The sequence below is a fragment of the Canis lupus genome, chromosome X, assembly GCF_011100685.1.
Source record: "Canis lupus familiaris isolate Mischka breed German Shepherd chromosome X, alternate assembly UU_Cfam_GSD_1.0, whole genome shotgun sequence".
Lineage (NCBI taxonomy): Eukaryota > Metazoa > Chordata > Mammalia > Carnivora > Canidae > Canis > Canis lupus.
The window spans coordinates 93,644,001-93,663,398 of NC_049260.1; the positions used below are offsets into that span (position 1 = coordinate 93,644,001).

Consider the following 19,398-nt stretch of genomic DNA (forward strand, 5'->3'; position numbering starts at 1 on the left):
AAGTCAACATACTCTACGGTACCTGGCTGATTCAGTTGGTGGAATGTATGACTCTTGATCTCAGGGTTTTAAGTTTGAGCCCCACATTGGGCATAGAGTTTACTTGAAAAAAATTAATAAAACCCAGAATTTTAAAAAGTCAACGTACTTTTACCATGTTAACCAGCATTTTGGACTTGTACATACTTGTATATTCTAAATAAAACCAAACCTATGTCCACCAAATAACTTACACATGAATGTTTGTAGTAGTTTTATTTATTAAAGTCCCTTACTAATTCATTCTATTCTGTTGTGTTTTTTTTTTTTTTTTTGTAAAGGCAATTAACTAGTCCCAGGAAGGATCCTTCAGTTATATAAAAGTTTGTTTTATGAAATGTCATGGCTCCATTCATAATTTTGTCTTGTTCTTCCAATTGGTATATACAACTTTCAGAGCTCTCGTATTTGGAAGGCTGGAAGGGCCCAGACTTTGAAATAGTGTCTTGTTTTCACTGTTTTTGTCTCTTTTTTTGTTTGTTTGTTTTTGTTTTTAAACTAAACTTATATAAAGCTTGTGGATTAAACAGAATAAATTTCTAAGTTAAAAAAATAAAATAAAATAAAATAAAGTCCCATACTGGAAATCAACCAAAATGTATATCAACATTTAAATGGAAAAACATTGTGGTATATTAATAAAATGGAACTCTCATAATAAAAGGAACAAACTGATACATGCACCAGCATGAGTTAAGTTCAAAACATTACATTGAACAAAGGAAACCAGACACCAAAGAATACATATGCTAAGTACAAGTGGTATACAACAGAGTCAGGAACTGAAGTAGTTGACTCTTCAGCATATGATTCAACTAGTAGAAACTCAATGTATGAGTGAATACTGCAGCATTGTCTATGTGCTATGAGCACTAAGCATTCTATAGGCATTATTATGTTTTGTAGAGGACTGAGAGCTTCACTTAACCTCATTAGTTAACTAAGAGTTTGGTTAAGAGAGCTAAAAAAAATCTAGGCAGCCATGGAGCAGTCTACAATAGAGGAGTCCTAGAGATCAGTTTTGCAAGGTGTTTGCCCCTGGGCTAGAGATTCAAGGAAGGACTTTGGTCCCAAGATAGGTGACTCATGTTGAGGAAATATAATTAAACATAAAATCTCCTGCCAATGCAGTGAAATCTCTCCACAAAATGTTGAAATAATGAAACAGTGTTATTATTAAATAAGGATTAAAAAGACTGTGATGCATCACAGGTAATCTCCTAAAGAGATTATAGAGACAAAAAAGAAATCTTACTTTATTTACATAACCAGGGCAGATACAATCCCTTATATACATGTTAATTGTCTTTAACCAAAATAAAAATACAATTTCTCATATCTTTTGACATGCAGGAAGTTACATCTTGGAGTTGAATTGTCACAGAGAAACAGGGCACTGCCCTTCTTGAAGTTCATTTTTCAAAAAGATGGCTTCTTGGAAAAAAAAAAAAAGATGGCTCCTTGGCCCCCAAGAATGGTATTTCTGGGATACATAACTGGCAGGAAGCTTATTTACTATTTAAATCGATTTACATATATCTCAAAGAGGCAGAGATGGCATTTATAATTTCTAGTTTTTTTGAAGGAAATGCTAAAAGAAGAGGGAGAAAAGTTCTTTTTTTACATTAGGAAAAATTTTAAATTTTTTTACATGTGTATTTAATCTTATAATTTCCTCTCTGTGTTTCTACTTTTTAGTAAATCTACAGTTTTGTAATTATCTACATAGCTATTTCTACCTTTCTCTAACAACAGTCTAAATATCTAGCCAGTCCATAGTAAAATGCACAACAAAGCAGTTATCAGAATTACAGTAGGATGGGTTTTAAAAATTAGTATAGTATTTGCCTTGGGAAAAACGTTTCAGTATATTATACCATTGGTGAATGATTAAAGCAGATTCTTGGTTAATACAAAAGTACACAAATGTTCTCCTTTGTCATTAATTTTTACAAACTGTTGTGACGTCTTGTTTGTACTTTCAAATAATTAACTACTTGAAAAAAACTAACTAACGTCTTAATTTGTGATTTTTTACAATATCACATCCAATCCAAGCCTAATGAGTAGTTTAACTCTGGAACTTGATAATCTAAGTTTTTAACTAAATTTTTTGTTAAAATAAATTTCTCCTGCCTTTTCATCATAGAAGTAACATTACAATTAAAGGACAAACTAGACCCTTCAGTAACTATTCCTTCTGCCCAAATAATTTTCCCAGATGTAAAACAAAGACATTCATGGCCGTTATCTAGTATCAAAGTCCTACTATAAGGCACTCATTGCAGGGGTACAGATTGAAGTGTGTACAGAAGGAAAAAATAATTTTTCCTTTACCTTTATAGGTTCTTGGCTAAGACCTTCCTGTAATAAAAGACAGATTAACAAGAGAAAAACAAACAGAAGTTTAATAATACATATACCTCTTATACACATGGGAGATACCCAGAACTGAGTAACTCTGAAATGGCCCACGCCATCATTTTATATACTATCTCCAGCTAAAGGCAAAAGAAAATGTTGTGGGAAAAAACAAAACAAAACAAAACAAAACAAAACAAAAAAAAAAAAAAAGAAAATGTTGTGGGGTGAGGGGGGAGGAACCAGTTATCATGGAAAAGCACAGTAAATGAGAGTATGGTTGTTATGCAGATTTCAGTCACTACCTTCTCCCCTGATACAAGGTTTTTAGAGATTTAGTCATCATCTTCCTCCTGGTACAGAGAGGGAGACAGCCTTACAAATGGAGATTTCTCTTATATATTTAAGCGTTTTGTACAAAACAGTAACTTCTGGTTTTTAGAGCTTCTCCTATGTCTGTTATTTCTTAAAACTAACTAGTTAAAGACAACCCTTATATGAAAGAGGCATATTTTGGGTTAGCAGATTCTGCTCCCCTTCAACTTCCAGAATTTAGTGTACATGGCTCTCATTTTAAGTCTGAGGACAAATCCAACCTATGGGCCATTTTTCACCTCCATCCAAATCTGTAGTCATCTCTGAATATTTAAGTAATTATTGTAATCCAACAGGCAAGTTTATCTTTCTAGGACTGGAAAAAACTTGTATCCCAAAGTGGTTAACAGTGACATAGGACCTATCTTCTGTGTGGGACCCAGGAAATCTAACAAAAATCCCCTACCCCTGGACAAGCAGAGCAGAACTAACTCCATTTTGTGCTACACCCGCCATCTCATGTAAAACCCCCCACACGACCTGCCTATTGTTTAAGGCACTCCCTCACCCTAGTTTAGCTATTAAGCACACCCTTATCAGAAACTAGCACACACAGGAATGCAGGACCTCTGACCTTTAACCGCCAAGGAATGAAAACCCCTCTTTTGCCCACCAAACCTGCGTGCCAATTCTAACCAGAATAATAGGCTAGTTCAAATGGTCACTATAGGGTGAATCAGAATTCAATTGGCCACCTGTGTGTGGACCGACATGACTGTGCAACTTTCTATGTATGTTACAATCTCATTGGCCACGGACCCCTATAACACTACTATACTTCTTAGTCTCGGGGTCCAAGTCTCTGCTCTGCTGTGCCGGGTACACTTGGACCCACGCTCGAGCTTGTGATTAAACCCTCGTGTGATTACATCGGTGTCGGCTCCTTGGTGGTTTCTCGGATTTGCAATCTTGGGCACAACATTCTGTAGTTTCTATCCATGAATGCCAGATTTCTGTTTTTCTATTAATCAGATCCTTTTCTATACCACCCTTCTAATCAAACAAGTCAACAAAACATTTTGTTGTGTCAAATTTGGGGCCCGAGTATGATGCATATTTGTTTAATCTAATATTATAAAAACAACTTAGTAATGAAGATGGTCTTATTTTTATTCTGCCAACAATCGGATTGTTGGATTTACAAGCCCAGGCTGTATCCATACTGGGAGTAAAATTTAGAGCTTTAGGAACCATCATTGGGAGTACAGAAAGAAAAAGTAATGTAACAAATAACATGTTTGTTTTCTAGTAAAATGTATTTCTTATAGTAACTGAAATACCTACTACTGTGAACAAAACAACAAGGCAGTCTGAGAATTGTATTGCGTTCACTAGAATTCCTCCTTTCAGCTGAGTTCAGTACCAATATCAGTCACTCAGGAAAATTTAAGTTTCAAAGCTCTTGTGGCAGCCAGTCTAGTCCTCCTGAGGAGCTGGCTTCACATGGGAAGCATGAATCTATCTGGGTTATCTTTTACTTTGACAGCCATATGGGTGATCAACAGTGCTTCAAGTTGTCTCTCTATGTGGGGACTCCTTATCCTCTCTCTAGAACACTTCTGTATAAGATAAATTGCTTAGTTTGATGGGGATGGAGGGGAGACTTCTTCCAGCAGGTCCCTTTAGGCACTTCTGACTTTATGTCTCAGGGTTTCTAAGGAAAGAGAGAAACACCATTTTTAAGTATTGAACATGGGGCAGCCCAGGTGGTTCAGCGGTTGAGCGCCACCTCCAGCCCAGGGCGTGATCCTGGAGACCCGGGATCGAGCCCCACATCAGGCTCCCTGCGTGGAGCCTGCTTCTCCCTCTGCCTGTGCCTCTGCCTCTCTCGCTGTCTCTCATGAATGAATAAACAAAATCTTTAAAAAAAAAAAGAAGTATTGAACATGATGCTGAGAGGATTCAGTTAAACGGGCAGAGGAAGTGATTGCAGACACGAATTCACAGTTCCAATGTAGCAGAGGAAAATTTACTTCTACCTTCGATATTCTTCCAATTGGTCTAAGAATTAAACTGACATGAGACAGATTAACAGGAGAAAAAAAATCAAAGTTTAGTTACATGTGCATGGAGACCCAATAATGAAATTGAGACCCAAAGAAATCACCAAGGCGTGAAGTTTTTATACTTTTTAGGTAAAAAGACAAAAAATCTGTGAGGAATTGACAGGACAAAGAAAGCTTAACTTTGGGAGCTTCGATTAGTAAGAAATTCAAAACAGAATTTGGGCTGTGGTAGTAAATTAGTAAAAAGTACCAAGGGTTGTTTATATAGACTTCTTGGCTCTAGATTTCTTATCTGTGGTAATATTGATGTCTCTTTACCTCCTGGTACAGAGAGGGTAACTTTCACATTTATTTCTTGTTTTGTGGAAACAAAGGAGGGATCAGAGAGTTCTTTCTGCATTGGCTGTCTCTTAAGTAACTTTTATTTAAAATGATCACTGTGACGAAGTGGCATATTTTAGGGCAGCCTGCCCTTTGCCCCTGTACTGCTAAACATAAATTCAAAGAAAGAAAAAAAAAATCAAAGAAAGAGATAAGGCTACTGTTTGCAAGAATGGCTCTAATTTTTAGGTGGTAACTCTCTATGCCACTTTAACCCAGTAGATTGCTGAATCTTAGCCAGTGAGTTTGAGTTTGAGTCATCCATTCTACTTGGAGTATGATAGCTTTTAGGAATTTATAAACACTTGCATGATTCTTGGATAACAGTGGACATAAAATGATTCCCTCTGATTCCTCTGGGGCCCCAAAAGTGGAGATTATGTGCATTAAGAGAGCCTTTATCCCTGGCTGAGCATCTGCTTTTGAAGATGGAAAGACGAGGCCATTCAGACATCATACACATCACAACTAGACAAAAATCTCTGACCTTCCATAGGCACTAATTCTCTGTAAAGCTAATTGATATCAGGTTCCTGGTAAACTTTCTTGCACCTACCTTGGAAGTGGTCTGTAAAGAATTGTGAAAAATAATAAAACTCTTTAATATGTTTTGAATAATTTCCTCTATTTGATAGGTGTAGTAAGAGTTTACTGCCTTTAAAAATCCCTCTTAGATGATGTTGACAACATAACAATAAACTAATCAAGGAAATAAAGACTAAGGTATAGGAATTATTTTGTTAGGTAATTTTTATAGTCCAGTTGAATTTCTTTTAGCCCTCCTTTCAATCCATTTGTTCATTTCTCTTTGTGAAGCTTAGTTTTGAAAATGAACAAAGGTTTCTAGTATTAAAAGTGGAGCTTCTAAGTTTGGAGTCTGTCATGTTTAACAGCAGCTTTTGTAGCTCTTTCAGCAAAATCACTGCCTTTAGAAATTTTGTCATATTGCCCTGTGTGAGTTCTATAATGGATACTGATAATCTGAGTAGGCAGTTGTAAAGCCTCTAACAAATCAGCCTTTAATTCTTCATGAGATGTTTTAGTCTTCACTGAAGTCAACAATTCCCTATTTTTCTAAATTTTTCCTGTTGCATGACAGACACCAAACACATATTTATCATCAGTATATATATTTGCTTTCTGTCCAGAGCCAAGAATCTCAACTCTAGTAACTGCTACTAATTCATCTGCTTTACCCAACTTAATTTCAGACAAAATACAAGCTTCCAAGATTTATGATAAGTCACCACAATATAAAAAGCCTTGAGTTGGTCACCTTTGTCCCAAGTATATGACCCACCAGGAAACATTATGGGATCTCCATTTTGAAAAGGATTATCACATAAATCAGATTGAGGCTTAATGTTTTCTTCTATTACAGTTATACAATCATTTTTTAAAAGATTTTATTTATTTATTCATGAAAGAGAGAGAGAGACGCAGAGACACAGGCAGAGAGAGAAGCAGGCTCCCTGCTGGGGAGCAATGTGGGACTCCAGGATCACGTCCTGTGCCGAAAGCAGACGCTCAACTGCTGAGCCACCCAGGCGTCCCTACAGTTGTACAATCATGATCATTTATTTGATTTCCTAATCTGGCAAAAAACTACCAGGTTTAGAAAGTTGCAGCTTCCAATCACAGTGTTAGGATTGCATAATAATGCTTGCTCCTAGCCAGTCTCAACAGTGTACCAACAAATGTAGGGTCTTACATACTTCTGAGATTAGTATCAGCACATGCGGGATACTCAAGTAAATCAAGTAATCCAACGGAAGGGCTTGAGCCTTTTCAGTAAATGTGGTGGCTGCCACTAGAGCTCAGAAACATTTAGGCATTTTCAGGGTGCCATGGCATCCAGATTATATCCATGGTCTATAATCCAATCCCAACTTTAGAGTCAAAATTCTAGTACACCTTTATTTTTAGTACAAAACAAATGGAAAGGTTTTTCAAAATTTGGAATCCCTAAAGCTGGGAGAGAGATTATAGCCAATTTTAATTGTTCAAATTCCTGTTTAGATTCTAGGGATCAAACCAGAAGAGGTGGAGCAAATATTACACAAGTCTATCATCAGAGATTTTCCTTGATCTGCAAAAGCTGGAATTCATTGTTGACACTATCCTATTAGACCCCAAAATTGTCTAAGTTTTTTTTTTTTGTAGTAAGTCATTTCATTTGCATAATTTGCTGACTCCTATATTATAACACTTCGTAGCCTTTAGGTAACAACAGATGCCTGAAATATTTCTTTCGGTTTGGTAATATTGCATTTTGTTTAGTGTGGCCTTAAGCCCCTTTGAAGACAAAGTATCAGTTTTACATTACTGAAATTACCAGAAATGTATCCACATATTGAATAATTATAGATCTTCCTGCTGGGACAGATTTCTCTTATCAATGGCTAGAGAAAATAGTAAGGGAATCCCCAAACTCTTCTGGAATTCTAAGACTTACCTATGACTTTTTCATAAGTAAAAGCAAACAAGAATAGAGTCATCTACTAAAATAAAAGCAAAAAGCAAGAGAAAAAGATAATACAAATAAGTTACAGTGGAAAAACTTTGCAGACAATGGTACTGAAGTCAGAATAGTTGCAGGGTTAGGAACTACACAGGTTAAATAGAAAATTGATGGGATCCCTGGGTGGCGCAGCGGTTTAGCGCCTGCCTTTGGCCCAGGGCGCGATCCTGGAGACCCGGGATCGAATCCCACGTCGGGCTCCCGGTGCATGGAGCCTGCTTCTCCCTCTGCCTATGTCTCTGCCTCTTTCTCTCTCTCTCTCTCTCTGTGACTACCATAAATAAATAAAAAAATTAAAAAAAAAAGAAAATTGATTTACTTGTTTAAGATACTGTACAAATCTACACAGCAGTCAACCACCTGTATCAAATTTATCTTCCTTCTTTACTAGAAGTATGGGACTATTACAAGGTGAATGCCCTTTCAAAATTATGCCTCCTTTTTCACCCTAATTTTACTTATTTATTTTTAAATTTTTTTAAAATTTTTTTATTTATGATAGTCACACACAGAGAGAGAGAGAGAGGCAGAGACACAGGCAGAGGGAGAAGCAGGCTCCATGCACCGGGAGCCCGACGTGGGATTCGATCCCAGGTCTCCAGGATCGCGCCCTGGGCCAAAGGCAGGCGCCAAACCGCTGCGCCACCCAGGGATCCCTACTTATTTATTTTTAAAAGAAATTTATTTTCTTATTTATTTATTTTTAAAAGATATTTTATTTTTCCCCCTATTTTAAAATATAACAAGTTTTATTACTTCAAATTGAGCTCTAAACAAAGAATATTGTTTTATACGTTGCCATGGCTTATCCTTTTGATAAGATACTTTTACTGGTTTTCTATCTCAAACTAGTATCATTATTGCTAAATAATGGCCTAAAGTGAGGCATCAATTTGTTTCAGCCCTGACACATAGTAACCAAATCAGGTGACCTTTTCCAAGGGAGCTCAGCAAACACTTCATCTGGCATATGTATTACGGTAGGCCTTTATTTGCACAGCACGAGTCGCTCCCTGATAGGTTTATAAGAGAATTAGGAGAAAGTAAGAAAATGTTCCTGAGTCACATGAAAAATCTGAATGGGAACCACCGAGGGAAAAGAAGAGTGCGAGAAGGTTGACATGAAATACCAATAACCAATATTGCTGTATCACTCAGATACAAAATGAGAAATTTCCAAGTTAACTGGACACTAAGTAGCACCCATATCTACCAGAAAAGGGAAGGATAAGTTAACCTCAGAGAAAGGTATTGAAGCATATCATTTTCCAGTTCTTACCCCTAAGATTCCCTCAATCTATCAATTTTTGAGCATTTGCCAATTATTTTCTAGCTGAATATTTTTTCTGGGTTTTCTTGATTCTCTTGTTATAATTTTTGCACCCCCTTGGGTCACTTCGTACAATCTCTTTTCCAGGGACACCTGCGAAGCTCAGTGGTTGGGCATCTGCCTTTGGCTCAGGGCATGATCCTGGATTCCCCGGATAGAGTCCTGCATCGGGCTCCCTGCATGGATCCTGCTTCTCCCTCTGCCTATGTCTCTGCCTCTCTCTCTCTCTGTGTGTCTCTCATGAATAAATAAAATCTTTAAAAAATATATCTCTTTTCCAATGTCTTAGCTCTTTGCAATAATGATATACAATTTTCCCTTCTTCCTTTGCTCCCTTCCTAGGTTGACCAGAGTAGGGTTATTCCCTTTAGTAAAGTGTTTAGTAGCTACTACTGTGGTTTTTCATTTTTTATCTTCTTTTTTTTTTTCTTCTCATTTTTTCTCTTCTTTGTCTTTCTGTAGACGGCCACACAAAATTGAGTAGCTGCTGCTAAGCTTTGAGTAACAGTGTGTCCTTTTGCCTTTTCAGTCTGACTGCTTTTCCCTAACTTGAGTGTGGATAGTTGGCAAGATAGTCAAGACAAAGGTGAATAGTAGTAGAGGGTGATTTTAATCTGCCCCTGCTTCCATACCAGTGACTGTTGAAAAGCAACAGATTGCTAATGAAAATCAGTTGGGAGGGATCCCTGGGTGGCGCAGTGGTTTAGCGCCTGCCTTTGGCCCAGGGCGCGATCCTGGAGACCCGGGATCGAATCCCACGTCAGGCTCCCGGTGCATGGAGCCTGCTTCTCCCTCTGCCTGTGTCTCTGCCTCTCTCTCTCTCTCTCTCTCTCTCTGTGACTATCATAAATAAATAAAAATTAAAAAAAATTTAAAAAAAAAAAAAAATCAGTTGGGAATTCACTTACTTCTGGGTACTCCTTGGTAGTGTCTCCTAGCCCATCATTAGCAGAAAGGCATTAAGTAACCCTTCTCAATGGGTTTCTTTTTTAAAGATTTTATTTATTTATTAGAGACAGACACACAGAGAGAGGCAGAGACACAGGCAGAGGGAGCCTGATGTGGGACTCAATCCCAGGACCTCAGGATCACGCCCTGAGCCAAAGGCACATGCTCAACTGCTGAGCCACCCAGGAGTCCCTCCCAGGAGCCATTCTCGATGGGTTTCTAAAGTCCTTAGTTCTTCTATAGTTGTAAAGCGTGGCCAATAGCTTTCCTGGGCCATGATACTCACTGTGTCATGTCATTTTCTAGTCTCCTATATGTTTGGTCCATGACCTCAGTGAAGTTTGTTGCTTGCAGAATTCCCTGTAGCAGCCAGTGCACATCCCTATATGTGGGGCTACAAACTGAAAATGCTGTGGAGCACTTCTGCGAGTCTTTCTGGGCACAGAAAAAGAAGTCTTTAAATGACTAATAGCGGGGTGCCTGGCTGGCTCAGTTGCTGGAGCATGTGACTCTTGATCTTGGGGTTGTGAGTTTGAGCCCCATGTTGGGTATAGAAATTACTTAAAAATAAAATATTTTTTTTTGAGAGAGTGAGACAGGGCGTGCTGGGGTTGGGTGGTGTGCAGAGGGGGAGAGAGAGAGAGAGAGAGAGAGAGAGAGAATCTTAAGCAGCCTACATGCCCAGTGTGGAGCCTAGAGTGGGCCTCAATCTCATGACCCTGAGATAATGGACCTTAGCCAAAATCAAGAGTTGGATGCTTAACCAACTGAGCCACCTAGGTGGCCCAAAAGTAAAATCTTTAAAAAAAAAAAAAGAAAAAAAGACTAATATCATCTAGTGAGAAAGGCAAGTGGATTACCTGGGAGGCCCGAATAGCTTCTCTATGGCATCAGCTTCACAGGTGATCTGAATAGGAAGAGCAGGTTTTCTTTATACAGAATATCTTGGCCATATCATGGGTTTGGTTCAGACCACTGCATAAAATAAATATCACAAGAAAGTGAGTCAAATAAGTTTTTTGATTTCCTGGTGCATATAAAAGTTATGTTTATAATATACTGTGGTCTATTAAGCGCACAATAGCAGTGTGTTTAAAAAACAATGTACGTATCTTAATTTTAAAATACTTTATTGCTAAAAAAGCTCACTGAGCTTTCAGTGAGTTGAAATCTCTGATCACAGATCACCATACAAATATAGTATTTAAAATTTTTCATTATTATGAGAATTACCAAAATGTGACACAGAGAAACAAAGTAAGCAAATGCTGCTGGAAAAATGGTGCCAATAGACTTGTTCAATGCAGGGTTCCCACAAACCTTCAATTTGTAAATTTGTAAAATATGCAGTATCTGTGAAACACAATAAAGTATCTGTAAAGCACAAAAAAAGCAGGTATGCCCATTGGGACAAAAATGTATGATTATATAAAGCACTTTATTTAAAAAAAAATTTTATTTATTTATTCATGAGAGACAGAGAGAGGCGGAGACATAGAAAGACAGAGAAGCAGGCTCCTCACAGGGAGCCTGATGTGGGACTCAATCCCCTGACCTGGGATCACGACCTGAGCTGAAGGCAGAGGCTCAACCAATGAGCCACTCAGGCATCCCAGCACTTTGGTTTCTTTTCTCATGTTGATATTTATCAGGCCTAACATTATTTTTGTCTTTTTCAATGTGACCAATGCAGCCCCTCTATCCTGTTGCCTTTATACAGAGACATGATCTTTTATCCAAATTCCCAGTTCTTTCTTTTTGTTAAAGATTTTATTTTATTTTTTTAATTTTTTAAAAAAATTATTTATGATAGTCATACAGAGAGAGAGAGGCAGAGACATAGACAGAGGGAGAAGCAGGCTCCATGCAGGGAGCCCGATGTGGGACTCCATCCTGGGTCTGGAGGATCGCGCCCTGGGCCAAAGGCAGGTGCCAAACCGCTGCGCCACCCAGGGATCCCTAAAGATTTTATTTATTTATTCATGAGCGATGCAGAAAGAGAGAGGCAGAGAATAGGCAGAGGGAAAAGCAGGCTCCACGCAGAAGCCCGATGTGGGACTCGATCCTGGAACTCCAGGATCACTCCTGAGTCGAAAGCAGACGCTGAGCCACCCGGGCTGCCCTGCAGGGCTTTTTCTTAAATTGTTAATATCTCTCTGTCCCATCTGGAATGGGACACATAGGAATCCAGTCTTATGGTAGTAAAGCCTGTTTCTTTGATTTGGACAAACGAACATATTTGTGGAGGTTCTTAGAAGTACCTCATTTCGGGACACCTGGGTGACTCAGCGGTTTGGCGCCTGCCTTCGGCCCAGGGTGTGATCCTGGAGTCCCCGGATCGAGTCCCATATCGGGCTCCCTGCATGGAGCCTACTTCTCCTCCCTCTGCCTGTGTCTCTGCCTCTCTGTGTGTCTCTCATGGGTAAATAAATAAAATCTTAAAAAAAAAAAAAAAGAAGTACCTCATTTGAAGCATATGAATTAGTGGTATTTACTGGATGACTATCAATCTTTTTCCCCCCATGTTTCTTTTTTTAATTTTAATTTTAATTTCTATTTTTTTTATTGGAGTTCAATTTGCCAACATATAGCATAACACCCAGTGCTCATCCCATCAAGTGCCCCCCTCAATGCCCATCACCCAGTCACCCCCACCCCCCGCCCACCTCCCTTTCCACCACCCCTTGTTCGTTTCCCAGAGTTAGGAATCTCTCATGTTCTGTCTCCCTCTCTGATATTTCCCACTCATTTTGGATGACTATCATTCTAAGGAGAATGTAAAAAGTTATTTGGTACAGAAAGACTGAGAAATAATGGAAGAGCAAATGGAAAATTAAAGCACTTTCTCTTTCATAGAACCACCCCCTTTTCTTCGCTATACCAGTTCTCTCTGCATATCTTAATCTTTCCCTACATCAAATTGACTCTTGAAAAGAAGGAAGCAACAATCTTTTAGATGGTGGTTCCCTTTCGTAGTAGATTTCCCTGCAAGAAAAGACAAGGGCACAACTTCTCCAGCTGATAACTAATTACCCGCCCTGTTTGAGGGCACATGCTTGTATGCCTGGTGTCCTAACCTGATTTCACTTCATGTCTCAGCCCTAAAATCCACTTCTCAAAAAATAAAAAAATCCACTTCTCAGAGTTCCTTATGAAACACACAACATGGGGATACCTGGGCGGCTCAGTGGTTGAGCATCTGCCTTCAATTCAGGTCGTGATCCCAGGTATCAAGTCCCGCATTAGGCTCCCCATAGGGGGCCTGCTCCTCCCTCTGCCTATGTCTCTGTCTCTCTCATGAATAAATAAATAAAATATTAAAAAAAAAAAAAAGCCCTGCAGACATTTCTGGCTTTCTACAACTTTTCTACCATCAAAGCCAATAGTGATCCTGATGGGGATTTTAGAGCTGGTATCACCTATGCTTACTCAATAACAAAATCTTGAATTCGGAGAGGGTAGTTCATCTGGCTAGCATTCCAAAATAGTGGAGAGCAAGAAAGGTGACTTTTCTTAATTCAGGATTTCTTACCTGACTGTTGTGTGTTTACAAGACTGTCAGCTGATCACCCAATCCAGGAATTGCCATGTAAATCCTTATTGCCAAATCGTTGGGAAAATGTAATTAAATATAAAATTTCCTGCCAGGTCAATAAAACTTCTTCGTGAAATGTAGATAAGAATGAAATAGTTTTATTATTGAATAAGCATTAAATGGGACTGCAATGTGCATCACAGGCAATCTGCTAAAGAGACTGTATAGACCAAAAAAACCTCTTACCCTTTTTTATACATGTTAACCCATGTTGGTGTTCATATTCAAAGAGATGGCTCCTTGGCCCCCAGCAATGACATATCTGGTATGCAAAACCGTAAGAGGCTTATTTAGCTTTGAAAAACATTTACATGAATTTTAAAGAGGCTGAGCTAGCAATTATAATCTCATTTTCTGAAGGAAATTTAAAAAGAAAAGTAGAGCTATGGGAGGAAAGTTCTCTATTTTTTGCACCAGGGAAATTTTTAAAGTAATTTTTTTAGATTTACCCTTATGCTGGCAAAGAATAATCAAGGTCACAGTCCTAGAGAGTCTATGATACCTAATAAATTACCCAGGTAGGGTCTCATACACAGGAAGAAGAAAAGGCCTTAATAGCTGGATCTAGAGTATGAGGTGAGCTCTGGCTTTCAGGTGTTAAAAACAAGACAACAAAATGGACAATTAACGTATGTTAAAACCCATATCACTAAACCAAGACATAACTTAATTACAGTTTCAGTTCTTCCAGAAATGCAATCTTAAAACAGTCCATCAGGAATCACCTAACCAGCACTAGTTAAGTAATCTGTTTGATAGAGCCCTGCCATCCCCTCAAAGAAAGTAACCTTGCAATAACCAGTCTGCTTTTTTGCCTAATATAATTTCTTTGTTCCTTTTCCTTTCTACCTATTTAAGTCTTTCATTTTATATAACTCATCAGAGCAATTTCTAACTGCAAAATTGGATACTGTGTGATTCAAATTGATTTTTGCTCAAAAAAAACTCTTAAAATGTTTAATATGACTGTTTCTCTTTTTTTAAGTTTATTTTTTGTTTTAGTAATCTCTGTATCCAATGTGGTGTTTAAACTCATGACCCCAAGATCAAGAGTCACATGCTCTTCCTACTGAGCCAGTATGACACACCTCCTCAGTTTATCTTTTAATGCAGCAAAGGGGAAATGCCCCATTAAAAATAGTACATAAGGTCAGGGTTGGAGTAGGAAGAGGGATCTGATGCTGATTTGATAGATTAGGGCTAGAGCTGTTACATACTTTTGGTTTGTATGGCTTTTAGAATACAGGGCAGGGCTCAGCCTGTAGATAGTTTGGGTCACAGAGCCTCAGCTGCATTAAAGAGAAAGCAATTTGGGGGGCCCCTGGGATGGCTCAGTTGGTTGAGTGTTGGACTTTTGATCTCAGCTCAGGTCTTGATATCAGGGTCAAGAATTCACGCTGCCGGTTGGGTGGAGGCTTCTTTAAAAAAAAAAAAAAGGAAGACGAAGAAGAAGAAAGAAGAAGAAGAAAGAAGGAAGAAGAAGGAAGAACAAGGAAGAAGGAAGAAGAAGAAGAAGAAGAAGAAGAAGAAGAAGAAGAAGAAGAAGAAGAAGAAGAAGAAGGAAGAAGAAGGAGAAGAAGAAGAAGAAGAGGAAGAAGAAAGGAAACATAATTTGGGCCTAGAAACAAGATTAGAAGTTATAGAGAAATAGATTTGTGTACAAAGGAATTATTTTTTATAGCCATATTGAAATTTACTACCTTTACTCCAGTTAACAAAATATATTGCAAGAAAAACTAAGCATGTTTGGGGCACCTGGGTGGCTCAGTCGGTTAAGCATTTCCCTTTAGCTCAGGTCATGAGATGGAACCCCACGTCGGGCTTTCTGCTTAGCAAGGGAGTCTGCTTCTCTCTCTGCTCCTGCTGGTGTTCCTCTCTCTCTCACTCAGTCTCTGAAATAAATAAATGAATAAAATATTTAAAAACGACTAAGCATGTTTAACAAAAACGACACTTTTGAAAGTAGAACACAATTTTCTGGGATCCCTGGGTGGTGCAGTGGTTTGGCGCCTGCCTTTGGCCCAGGGTGCGATCCTGGAGACCCGGGATTGAATCCCACATCGGGCTCCCTGCATGGAGCCTGCTTCTCCCTCTGCCTGTGTCTCTGCCTCTCTCTCTCTCTCTGTGTGTGACTATCATGAATAAATAAATAAAATCTTTAAAAAAAAAGAACACAATTTTCTTTTCAGGAAATAATATTGCAAATGGTTACCTCTGGGTCAATTTACTGCAGTAGAGGAGCAAAGTTGTTAAAGCATAGCTATGCTCACCTGAGCCACTTTTCTGCACAATTGTAAAGTACTTGAAATCATTCCTAAGAGCAAAGTTTAAAACCATTTTAAGAGACAAGACTTTAAGAGTTTCAGAGCCACCTCTGTAAGAGGTACTTTCCTGCCCCAAATGGTCAAATCTTAATTAGAAGGTGGGCAATACTAAAGTTTTTTCCTCATCATATCTTCTGTTCAAAATGCTATTATCATTGTTAATATGGTTTGTATCTTGTCTGATCTGGATGATACAGTCCAAAAAGTAGGGTTCGAGAAAATAGATCCTACACTCATGGAGGAAGGAGTGACTGTGGCTTTCATTTCCCCTAGTTTTATAAACAGAGGACTCCAAGTTCCTTGATTATATGTGAATTGGGGTAAAAATTGTGAATTACAATGGTGAGAAGGGTGTGTACTTACAAGTGAACTACACTGTTGAGGTTGTACAGGTCCTGGAGGAAAACACTTCATATAAGGTAGCATCTGAGCAATAATACGTCTATGGAGAAGGCGAGAGAGCAGTTGTCGTTGATAGACCTGAAGCTTGGCTGTGAATCAAGCGAGAAGTACCTGCAACCTGGGAGGGATGTGCCTTTTGATGCGTTGACTTCTTGGTGGTGGAGGTGAGAGTATGGTACAGAATGTTGCTCTGGAGGTATATGACGAGAGTTCAATATCACTAGTTGACTCTGACATGCAGGATGATGCTGAGCTCAGCTGTGGAGACAGTGGGTAGTGGTTCTCAAGCACCTAAATTTGAATCATTCTGAATAGGGACAGTTAGTAGGTTGCTTTGTTTTCTTGTTTACAAAGGTTCCCTGAGTCACTGAAGGAGGTTGAGGTGAAGCTGTATACAATGAATTCCGTTGGAGGAGCACAAATATCTTCTTATGGCTGATTGTATGGCTTGTACAGTACACGTTGGAAAGGAGGTGGTGGTATAGGATGCTGCCTTGTTGGAATATGGTTCATATGATGCTTGTCTTGCAGCCTTGTAAAACAATCAGAAATTTCGTGTGTTGTTGGGGCAACATGTCAGATGAACATTTTCAAATTAAGGCCCGGCCACAGGGTTTCCAGCTCTCATATGGCAGAGGTTGATATGAGCCTCTAAATGTCTTTGAGACAAAAATGTTGTCTTGCATCCTTGAACACCGCTGCAAATGAATAAAGAACCTTGTTTATGCTCCTCAATTCGCTCCACCAGTTGACTGCAGCCTGGACACATCTTATCACCTTCTTTTCCATGTAAAATTGCACAGGCATAGCAAAAAGCATGCTTACATGGAATCATCCGCCCATAGATTTTAATAGGTAATTCGCATTTTTCACACAAATGAACTGAGGTGTTATCCTTCTGTCCTAAGATGTTTATCTGAAAGTCCCAGACAATCTCTTCATTAGAACTTTGCTCATTTCTAAACAATTCGCCCCCATTAAAGTCATACCGTTCTTCCTCACCAAGACCTCCTCCTCCAGGCCGCTCCATGATTCCGCTTGCGGGGCACAACGGAAACGGAAGTCACGCTCCCTGAGCCTGGCGGCGCTTGCGCCCTGCCCTCTCGCGCCAGTGGGGCGGAAGTGCAACGGGCTCCCGGCTTTGACCCCTTCTCACCCACTTCCCGTTCCGGTGATGGAGTTGAGGAGGAAAGAGAGGAAGGGTTTCAGAGCTGAGTTAGGTTAGACGGCTTTCTTTAGGCTTTAAGAAAAAGAAAAAGTAGCCTTGGGAGGCCCGGGTGGCCCAGCGGTTTAGTGGTGCCTTGGGCCCGGGGCGCAATCCCAGAGTTCCGGGTTCAAGTCTCACATCGGGCTCCCTGTGGGGGGCCTGCTTCTCCCTCGGCCTGTGTCTCTAGCTCTCTCTCTCTCTGTGTCTCTCATGAATAAATAAAATCAGAAAAATTCAAATTATTAAAAAAAAAAAAGAAAAAGTAGCCTTTACCTAGAAAAAGAGACTAACGTGGAATGGGGTGGGGGGAGGGGCGGAGGAGAGAGCACACAAGCACAGTAATACCTGAAGGCATAGACTTGAGGCGAATGAGCCAGCCAGCTCACCCTTAAAGGTATTTTTTTAAATATTTTATTTATTTATTTATGAGAGACACACAGAGAGAGAGGCAGAGGCACAGGCAGAGGGAGGAGCAGGCTCCATGCAGGGAGCCCGACGTGGGACTTGATCCCGGCTCTCCAGGATCAGGCCCTGGGGTGAAGGTGGTGCTAAACCGCTGAGCCACCCAGGGATCCCCTTAAAGGTATTTTGAATGATTGTAAGTGCTTTCCTTTTTTTGGGTGAAAGCCCATGCATTATATAAAGTGTTCAAATAGAGACTGGCTAGCTTCTTGTCAAGATGCTATAGCTCTGGCTTCTCGAACTTCTCTGCCAAAGTACCCTTAATTGTAGAGAAAAGTAAATTTAACTGTGAGGGTGAGGGGGCAAAGTTTTGAGTACCTCTGAAATCAAATTATTTCTTTGAATAGTTGTACTTTACCTTAAAATTATATGAAGATAATTCATTTTAGAATGTTCGTTTATTTTATTTTAGAATGTGGGTTCATTTTAATAAAAAAATAATTGCTTTTAATTACTTTGTTAAATTGCTTGCATTTCTCCCTGCCCCCTAAAGACTTTGAGTAATAGTGATACCCCAGGAAGCTGTGCCAAATGCCATATGTAGCACATTCCCCTCAGTGTTGGTACACTAGTTTGTGATGCACTGCACAGAAAAGCTTCTTTACTGAGTACAAGATCATCCAGTTGGACTTAGAAATCCTTTTTTTCCCCCAGATTTTATTTATTTATTCATGAGAGACACACAGAGACAGAGACATAGGCAGAGAAAGAAGCAGGCTCGCTGCAGGGAGCCTGATGTGGGACTTGATCCCAGGACCCCAGGATCACTCCCTGAGCCAAAGGCAGAAGCTCAACCACTGAGCCACCCAGGCATCCCTAGAAATCCTTTTTATACAGAATCCTTTATAATAGAATTTGTATATAAGAGTATTTATCTGTGAGTAAAAGTTCAAAGTTCAAAGCCCAACAAATTAAGAAGATGATTAGTCATATTTTAAAATACCTTCCTATATCTTCAAATTTCTAATTTTGGTCCTTTAAATTTTACATCCTCCTGCCATATTCGATGTACATTTACATAACATTAACAACTTGAAGGAGGGGTGCCTGGGTGGCTCAGTGATTGAGCCTGCTTCTGTGGCCCCCTACCTAGCTCTGCCTAGCCCAGTTTGTCCCGAAAATGTTGAGGTGTAAAGAAACCAGAGATAAAGCAACAAGCCAGACCACCCCATGCTAATGTATGGGTGGGGAGGGTGTCTTGTTATAACAGTTACTTGTGACCAACGAAGAATAACCAGACCCCAAAGAAGATTTAAGCCATTAAAGATGTTATCAATAGTCCTTACTCCGCTTGGGCGGCTTAGCAGTTGAGCATCTGCCTTCAGCTCAGGGCGTGATCCTGGAGACCTGGAATCGAGTCCCGCATCCGGCTCCCTGCATGGAGCCTGCTTCTCCCTCAGCCTGTGTCTCTGCCTCTCTCTCTCTCTCTCCCTCTCTCTGTGTCTCT

At 39.5% G+C, this 19,398-nt stretch overlaps 1 long non-coding RNA gene across 1 annotated transcript; it reads right to left on the reverse strand.

Moving 5' to 3' along the window:
* Positions 1–240: 240 nt before the first annotated feature.
* LOC111094851 lies at positions 241–15,372 on the reverse strand. Its single transcript, XR_005386426.1, has 3 exons — positions 15,312–15,372; positions 10,822–10,936; positions 241–4,429 (listed from the first exon to the last, which is right to left on the reverse strand). It is a non-coding gene; the product is annotated as an uncharacterized LOC111094851 (long non-coding RNA).
* Positions 15,373–19,398: the final 4,026 nt, after the last annotated feature.